Here is a 9,847-nt window from a genome sequence, read left to right as displayed (position 1 = left end):
GAGGGCTGGTGCAGTAGGAGTGAAATGGGTTCAAGCTGTGGCAGCTGGTCAAAATCCTGTGGGGAAAATGAGACTTCAGACCAATTTATGACCATCATCTCTATGTGCGAGGTCATTCCAGAGGCCTCTTAATACACACACATATACACACACAGATGTCAAACATACCCATCTTCACCTATCGAGTGATTGACTGCACCAATGCGGCAAACATATTCACTGCTGACCCAACCAATCTTGTGTCCTTAACTATAAAATCTGGCTGAATAATATCCTGCAACAAAAGTCTTATTTTGCACTTTTCTATTCAAAGTGAACCACCAAAATTTAACTGTGCAGTTGCCTATTTATCCTCTAAACCTCTCATAGCAAATATAATAAATGTTTGTCACAGAGCAGCCTTTGTATTCGCTCCTGAGTCCATGTCAGTGACTTGATTCATTGATTTCCCTTAATAATGATCACCAGCGAGCCTTAGCCTTAGCAAACCATAATTAGCCTGCCTCAATACATGAGAGGAGAGGTTTCATCAGTTGCTATGCTTCACTTAGCAAGCTGTGCACGTTCAAATTATTGCAGTGTTTCTGGGAAAATTAGTCTACAATTTGTATGCCTGTTGTTCATATTTTGTCAATTTCTCATCATTTTGCACATTCATAAACAAAATATAGTGGAAAAGGAAAAAGTTATGCACTCATTTCTATTCCCCAGGCATATTTATATCACACTTGCACATAATGTGTTTTTCATTATTATAGACTAATAACCAGCGTATGCTCACATCTAGTGAATTTTTGTCATTTTAGCTAAAAAAAACAATTAATCCATTGTTCAAATAATTGCCGATCAACTAATTTACTCAGCTTTCTTTCTGTCACTGAAAATTAGAGTCTTTTAAATGCTACTGTTGAAAACAAATGAACCCACAAACTTAATTAGAATATCTTTACATTATTCACTTTTCTGTGAATTTTATGAGTGTGCAGCAACACGGTCAGTGTGATTAAAGCCAACTAATGCTGGTGAGTTCTTGCGCAGAATGTCTGATTACAGAGCGCTCTGCAGCAAGCCCACCACCGCAACGACCCTTGCTGCAAATCACTGCTGAAACACCCACAAACAGCAGAGAAAAATGATGCCACAGACGTCCAAAATGGTGTAGGAGGAGGAGGATAGGAGTTTAATCTTCAGAATATGAAGGAAAGACCTGACTCCAATCCATAGCCCTTTCCTCTCTCCCTAAACCCAGCTGTCAAAGCCCCTGGCTTAACACAAGCCTCCAAAACCCCATCGACAGCAAACCCTATGACACTTTCTATTTCCCCAATTTTTCCATCTTGTCTTCTTTCTGTTTCACTTTATTTGTCCTGCTTTCCGTTTTTTTTTTTTTGGACGTTTTTTTTTTTTTAATTGACCCAGTCGTATGAAAAATCATGACCCTATCCAAATCACAGCCTGAGGCGTTGTATGTAACAAGCACACCTCGGCGTCAGGCATGTCTTATCCGCATGGCATTTTAATATTGAGTGCATTAATAACATGCCTGATATATTCTGTCAACATTGTCGTCGAATTTTAAATGCAGTCCTCAATCAAAACCGAGTGGAAATATCATACCTGCCAGTCAAGCAGGGCATTGTGGGAGATATCTGCTCATATGGGCATGCATGAGGCCATGTGGCACAGAGAGAGAGAGAGAGGCTGAATATGAATACGGGGGGGGGCGCATGCAGTGAATTTGAATACCACTGACCTTATATGCATGCTTTTCATCGTAGGTTGAATTACCTGAATCGCATATGAACCAATGCACCTGGCTGAGGTTGCCATGGATACTGGGCCCCACAGTCTGTCTGTCTCTCTCTCTCTCTCTCTCTCTCTCTCTCTTCTTCTCTCTCTATGATACACGCACACACACATAAGCAAAGGTTCTCAAATCTGAAGATGTGAGTTTCAGAGATATCCAGTAAAATATTTTTGCCGCCGAGGTGCAGTATCAAGCTGCAGCTGCAAGGCAGGAATGTTATCTAACACACAGATTGTGCTGACCCAGACCTCTTGCTAATCTAGGCTGCAGGCAACACCGTGTATTGGGCGATCTCAATCAATCCGTCAAGGTGTCAGCTCCTCCCTCCTTCTCTATCTTTTCCTCCTGCAAGAATTGTTTTGCCCATTTCCCTCCCCCCTGCTTCTTCGATATAACCATCCTCTCTCTCTTTAAGGCTATGCACAGATTCTTCCAAGTCTGTCTTAATACAATACTCACATGACCATGAAAAGTACAACAGTACATCTAAACGCAGGTGCCAGGACAAAATGCCCACTTCATTTTACTAGGGATGTGCAGATCTGCTATCGGCTGAGATGTGAACGATCCACTTTAAATTCGGTTTCTTTGTCTGCGTCATCGCATAAATGACTACATTCATTCAGGCGCCACACAAAATGTTTGTCACAGCACAGCAAAAACAAATTCTTTTAGTTCCACGCAGTGTTAAAAAAAGGGTTAGGGATATCCTGATTTGAGGTATCAGAATCAGTATCTAGAGGAATAAAAAAGGTGGATTGGTGCATTCCTAAATTTGACCAAAAAAAAACACCAATGGAAATCACATATTTCATTCTGCTGAAGCTTAGGCTCCACTTTGCAATAAGTTTAGCATAGAACAAGGACTATAGATTTTGTCACTCATCTTTTGCGGTGGAGTTAAATTAGTCAACACCTCATAAGGCATGTGAATATTGTATTTAGAAAGACTTCTAAACCTCTGTTTTATGACTGAAGCTTTGATCCCACAAGGCACGTCCTGAAATAATCATATTTCGTCATACTCTTCAATCATCATATTCCTTTATGTAGCCGCTGGGTTTTCTTTCCAACAAATATCAAATACAACTAACAAATACAAATAACATCTCATTCAGAAGCGCCTTACTGATACTACAAACATGGCAGTGAAGGTTTCCAATTTCACTTTTTCATTTTAAGCACCATCTTGTTGCTCTCTGTTCAATTTTTTTATACTACTGCAGCATCTGTAATTTTCCTCTTTGATTGCCGTGAGTTTGAAGCTGGTCTCCGGTGTTTCTTTATTGGTGTGTGTTTGGTTTCACACAGCTAGGCGAGCCCTTTCCACACCGCACTGTGTTTGTCAAAGCAATTTGATTTCCAGCTTCTACCATCTCTTCTTGTGAGTAAACCAGAGGTGCAGACCGATACTAGAATCTGTCCTCGAATTAAGGTTCTGTGGAGGAAGATAACTGTTCAGTTGGGTATTCATGCCTGAGGTGAAACATGTAGTCCAAACCCTCCAAGAATTATTTGATGGACATGGAGGTTCTGCCCCGATGAGCATAACATTTTCATAATACTGTGTGATTTTGCACGGAAAAAAATTAAAATAACATGTTAAAATACTTGTAGAAATTGTTCAAGAGTGATATCAGACTGGGATCTTGTAAGGCTCATTCTTATCTATCAATATTGGTTCAATATTAAAATATTTGATGCAAAATATTAAAGAAAACAAACATCCTGACATTTTAAGTACAGAAGTGCATTTTTCTGTACATTGTCAGCTTCTCAACTTTTCCCTGTTGTCTTTTTTCTTTTTGTGATCCAGTAGGGCAAGACACACACACACACACACACACACACACACACACACACACACACGATGGGCTACGTGCTATAGTGTGTTTGCGAGTGTGTGTGTGTGTGTGTGTGTGTGTGTGTGTGTGTGTGTGTGGACTTGCCGCAGTGCTCGGTCCCGTCATAACATGTCATTCTGGACACTATTACTCCCAACAGAGGCAGACACTGCGGCTCAGTGACTCAGAGCGTAAGGTCATCTGTCAAACAGAGAAGGCAAGTGTGTGTTTGTGTGTGTCTATGCAGAATGAGAATGTGTGTGTGTGTGTGTGTGTGTGTGCCTGTACATCTCCTTCGTCTAGGCTTGACTTGTGATTGTATTTGGTGCGTGTTGTTTTTTTTGTTTTTTTGTGTGTGTTTTTACACCTTAAATAGATTTCTAATTGAACTACACGTGTGTATGTGTGTTGAGAGAGATTTATACAAAGAGCATGGGAAGCTGTCATTCACACAGGCAGATCCCCATTACCTTACAAACCCTGCTCTCATCCCTCACCTCCTCTTGCTGCCGAGTTCAAAGGTTGCCATGGCTACCGGCGTCCCAGTGGGAACACAATGCGCTCTGCCCTGGAGCCATTGGAGCAAGCGTGCTCGGCGGGTGGGGAGGATACGTTGACCTCTGACCTGTCAAGGTCTTACCATTGGAGAACAGGAGTCGGTGGGGGTGGGGGGGTTAGAGGAACAGGGCTGCACCGGGTTGTAAATTCAACTGATCCTCACTGAGAGGAGGCACAGGGCTGTGGGCGGAGTGGCCTTATAGCTTCTGAGCCCAGCGACTCGTGCCGGCTGCCTCCTGGATTTCAGAGGGCCCTGGGCGAGAGAGATAGCCGCCCTCTAATCCTCCGAGTCTCTCTTACCTTCCCTCCTCCGTGTTTCTCAGATAGTGCATCTTTTGTGTCAGATCTTTGCAGCTGTCACCGCTGCTGCTTGTAAGGATGATGCTGGCTTTGTGTGTGTGTGTGTGTGTGTGTGTGTGTGTGTGTGTGTGTATGTGTGTAAATGTGAGACAGAGGCACAAAAAAACTGGTAGATGTGAGAGGTGCCTTTATAAACCACACCCAAAAAAAGAGAGCAAGGAACCAATGGGGTGAAATGTCACAAATATTATGTAAATTTGAAATATTTATTCTAAAAGTGGGGTGTTTGGGTATTTGACAAATTCTCTGGTGAAACAATAATCTCATCTTTATTCTACATTACAGTAGCCTTGTCTGGAGCTTTCATTCCCTTTCAGACAGTTTTTTTTATTTTTATTGCATCTTCTGATGATTAGTTTGAAAGCTCCAGAAAACGCTCATAAGTAGAATAAAAAAATAAAAATAAAAAGTTTATTTCCAAGTATAAAATGAAACTTTCATGCTCAACAGAATTGCTGTATTCTTGAAACATATATCAGAGCTACTGGAGCAAGTGCACGCTGTTTACATAATGCTGTTCATTTTCTACTGCATAGCTTGTAATGTTGCAGCCAGCTTGACTTAAATATCTATCTGAACAGGTTATACTGTTTAATACTGGGTGTTCAAATCCTGTTTTCTTCAAAATTAGACAGAATAAACCTGTGAAGTAACATGATTCCCTCTTGACAGTGGAAACTTTCTAATCATAGAGTGAATATTTAATGCTTAAATCTTGACACAGAACTTGTCAAAAGATGCAGCAACATTTTTGTATAGAAGGAGCAGCCAGAATATGTGTGTGTGTGTGTGTGTGTGTGTGTGTGTGTGTGTGTGTGCGCGTGTAAGTGTGTGTCAGTGTGTGTGTTTCCATGCCTGTGTATGCATAAGGGAATAGGAGGGGACAGTCAGGAGAAGGGTTATTTACTGCACGGCCCAGGCGACCTGTCCGTCCTCACGTCCAGCCCCAGCAGATTAAGATGCAGCCGCTGGCGGCTGCCAGAGCAGGCTGAGATTGATGGGGAACACGGGGGCCACAGAGGCCCTGCAGAATTCTGAACAGAGCCTGTGGGTACGAGCCAGCCATGCTGCTAGCAGACAGCAGCTCCTCTCCTTTCCACTCTCGCTCCTCTTGTCACACTTTTTTCATATCTTTTTTCTGACTTTTCCTCATCGCTCTGTTGCTCTTCCTGGCATTTTTTCTCTCTCTGTCACTCTGCCCTTTCTGCATCCCTGTTTTTCTGTCACTCTATCGCCCCACTGTGCCCCCCAACCAGTCTCACAGCCCCCCTTTGAATACGCTGTCTCAGCAGCTTCAGCAGATTTGGATGTCATGAAACTGCAGGTGTGTCAGCATCGTGTGTGTGTGTGTGTGTGTGTGTGTGTGTGTGTGTGTGTGTGTGTGTGTGTGTGTGTATGTGTGTGTGTGCAGGAGAGAGGGCTAAAGTGAGGGGGAATATGCACTCAATAAATAACTCTCTAGTTAAGATGGGTAGCAGGAAAGTTAACATGAGATGGATGCCTGTGCGAGTGTGTGTGCATGTGTGGGCGTGTGTGTTGGATCAATCGCAGCTTCTGAGCTGTCTGCACAGCTGAACAATTTTAGCTGAAGGAAAAAAATAGCAATTATCTCAGTGTGTCAACATCTGCATGTGTGTGTTTGTATTCGCGGGTTGCGCCACAATAATTCTGATGCTGCAGTGATGGAAGTGGGAAAAGATGAGAATGGAAGATGGATGCTTGCATGTGTTCGTGTGAGTGTGTGCGTGTATTTGTGTGTGTGGGGGCACGAGTGAGTGTGTGTATGCTGAACAAACTGCACTGGCAGGGTTTTTGTTGGAGTCCCCAGGGCAGAAGACACATGAGTCAGCGGCCAGTAGGATTTATAGCCAATTGATTAAATTAGCATTTGTTCTGCTACTGGAGCAGCAGCCTGTCAGTACAAACATGCACTGAAACACACACTCCCACACAGGCGAACAAACATGCACCTGTCCTGTGCACCGACTGCAGCTAAGAAATGCGTAGAGAGAGAAACCAGACACTGAGGAAAGAAGAAGAAAAAAAAATCCAGCAAGAAGGAGCTCACAATTAGCAACGATGTCAATAAGTCAACATGATTAACATCAGGATCACTGGGATGTAAATACTGGAAGAAACACACACTGCACTCCTACAAGCCTCCTTCCTGAGCAGCTCCTTCATGTGATACAGCGAGTGAGCAAGGGGGTCGCACACACTGGGCTTGCTGACAAGCCTTTTTTATGACATTCATCAAAGCCATCTGCCATTTTCCGCTCAATTAATTTGTTATGGGAAGTGGGATCAATTAAGTGCGCACCGTAATGGCTTTATATCCTTGTTTCCCTTTTATAGCCCAATATTTTCTGTGCTCCACTCTGGCATGAAAAGGCGAAATCGATATCCCCGGCTATTTTCCTCTCCTGTGGACTAATTTGTTTTTGCCACTCTCTTCCTGGCATGATAAACTGGCTGTAATGAGGGGTTAGGGCGAGGGGATAGACTAAACATAAACCTGCACTCGAGCCAACGAGCAGAGCGGGCGCACTCCTTCCAACGCAGCCACTGAAACCAAGAAGCTACCGACTCTAATCTACCGAGATCTCATTTGGATGATTTCCCACACTTAACTAAAGACCTAGTAGTATCAAGAGGGATTGACCTTCGGCCCGCTATCGTCCGACACATTGGTCACCCATAGAGACAGTGAGTGGCTTAGGCGACGACGGATGTAGTGATGATAAGGACAATGGCCGGCTCATTCGGGACAGTTGGTTTTGACAGTGACAGGTGGAGTGGCGTTGGCTCGCGGCACCATTAGCACGAGTGTCACGAGCCGCCGGTGTGCTCGCCTTGCTCACCTCGACCCCTGCGATGTATTGATCCCTTCCCCATTAAGCCTGCTGATGGGCTTGATGATATGATGAAGGAGTGTGTGGTGGTGGTGGGGTAGTGACGTGGGTGTGTTTAAGTGCGTGCATGTGCATGACTTCAGAGCAGGTTGAGGGACCCATCATTACTCCTGAAGCAGGCCTGATGACATTGCCATATTGATTTTGACATCATCTGGTTGGGATGCGCTTCAGAGGTTGGGCCTTAAACCAAGGCGACCAGAATGTCACCTTGTTTGTGTCAGCAGGCTTACAGGGCCACCCAGGTCCCAACTCTACGCCCATGAGCTTAACATTGCTGAAGCTGTGTCAAAGACTTATTTCAGGCTTTTGCTTTAAAGGATGGTTATCACCCTAAAAAAAAAAAAAAAAAGAAATTTTATTCCTGAAAATACCCTGTTGCTCTGCAGAATCACTCTGTCAACACTTTTCGTCAGGATTATTTTTTTCTGGAAAAAATTGCTGAGATTCTGCAACATCATGGTGACAACAAAGACTCCAAATCACTGCGCCGGCTGCCGTATGTCAAGAAATAGATACAGCGTGTAAGATACTGCTTGTCACATTTGCATTTCTCTTTGTGCTCAGATTAAATTTACAAAAAAATGACAAGTTAATTAGTTAAGATATTGAGGAGTTGGAAAGCATGTTTATTACAGCCCCTGAAAATGCGCTTTCAATTTTTTAAGCATTTCTCTATGGCATTGAATATTCATGGTAAATGAGCAACAATCACAGCTAGAATTATTAACAGACACAACAAATATACAGACATCTACCCCCCCACACTGCAGACAATGGTGTATTTGTGTATAACTCCATCACTCGATAGTAGGAAACAGGCTTTCAGGTCCTTTAAAAGACACCTGTGTGATGTTGTATTAGGAATTTCTTTGAAAATTTTTGGATTTCCCCTTTAATAGCCACATGATGCTGCAGGTATGCCTTCCACCACAGGGGTCACAGCCCCCCCTTTGTTTTCAAAAGTGCATTAAAGCAGTTGTTGCTGCACTGGCGAATGTAATTCATCACTTGATGGATGATGACCCTTTTAATTTTACCAAACATGGCTTTGTAGCTCCATAAAGTCACAATCATTTCATTTGTATTGAAAGTAGCTCCGTTCTACCGGAACTGAAAGTGAAGAAATCAATGCACGTCTCTACCTAAATTTGCCCGCCACTCTGTCTTAAGTTTGTGTTTTGACACTTCATTGCGGCCAGAAGAAGTATGTAACAGTGCACTGTAATAGAAAAAATGAAAACTGTGTCCCATTAATGGATTTTTTTTTTTTTTTTGTTGAAAACAATGGGTGGCTGTGAGCTCTGGGAGGTGAGACAAACCTGCAGAGGAAAACACAGTAGCTCCAGACAAGCAAAACCAGTGGTGGGCTTAGACTTTGTATTGTAGGCAAGAAAACATAAATTACACCGGCATTATCTTTTAAATATGAATAAATCATTACTGCATTGATTAACTGACACATGTGTTTAATTACTGTAAACAAATGAGGCCAATTAACAGCCTCTACATTGCATTTGCATCGCGGACCACTGCAGTCACAGTCTGCTCTACAGCACAAAAGCGAAGTGCCTTTACAACACAAAGCAGAAAGTAATACGCTCATTTATTCGGTGTTTACAGTTGAAACTGAATGGCTTCAACATACAAATAATCCAATTAGAAAAGATGCAATTTAGGTGAAATGTTAACACACACATTAGCTTATTTTTTTAGCCACTTGGGGGCAGTGCAGTAAACTGTAAATGCAACACTGACATAGTGTCTATCACCTTATAAGCTAGCAAACAGTTGCCTATTTATCCAGCAGACGGAGAGCAGATAGCTGCTACACAGAGCCATCAGACCAATTTTCAAAAATATTTATTATAGCAGCTTTAAAAGGTATTAAAAAAAACTTTGTGCTGAAAAGCTTCCACGTCTGTTACCATTTTTGTGTTAGCCTTGAGTTGTATGAGGTCAGGCTCAAAGTGGGCCGGCCACCAGAGATGAAGGGGTCAACCTGCTGGACACAAGTTTCATTCATAATCAGGCAGCCAGCACCAGTGGGCGGGAGGGGGAGCGAGACTTGGCTGCCTGTCAAGACCAGCCGCAGATTAAAACTCCATCGATCCGGCTGTAATTTATTTATCAATTCAACCAAAAATTAAACATTGACCTCGTTCTTTGAAAATCCCCCCTTTTTAATCTTGTTGTACGTAGTGACTTGAATACCAAGCGAGCGGTCAAATGTGAGGCCTTTTTCTCTCTCTCTCTCTCTCTCTCCCCCCCCAAAAAAAAAAAAAAAAAAGTTAACCAAGTTGTGGTGAAGCAGCATCTTTCTCTTTCTTCCTCTTGCTTTGGAGTTCAAAAGCAAGACTATTAAA

This window comes from Seriola lalandi, unplaced genomic scaffold (genome assembly GCF_002814215.2).
Source record: "Seriola lalandi dorsalis isolate HSWRI2012SDOR001 ecotype SW California unplaced genomic scaffold, Sedor1 jcf7180002054630, whole genome shotgun sequence".
Lineage (NCBI taxonomy): Eukaryota > Metazoa > Chordata > Actinopteri > Carangiformes > Carangidae > Seriola > Seriola lalandi.
Note: the sequence above shows the minus strand (reverse complement) of the source record.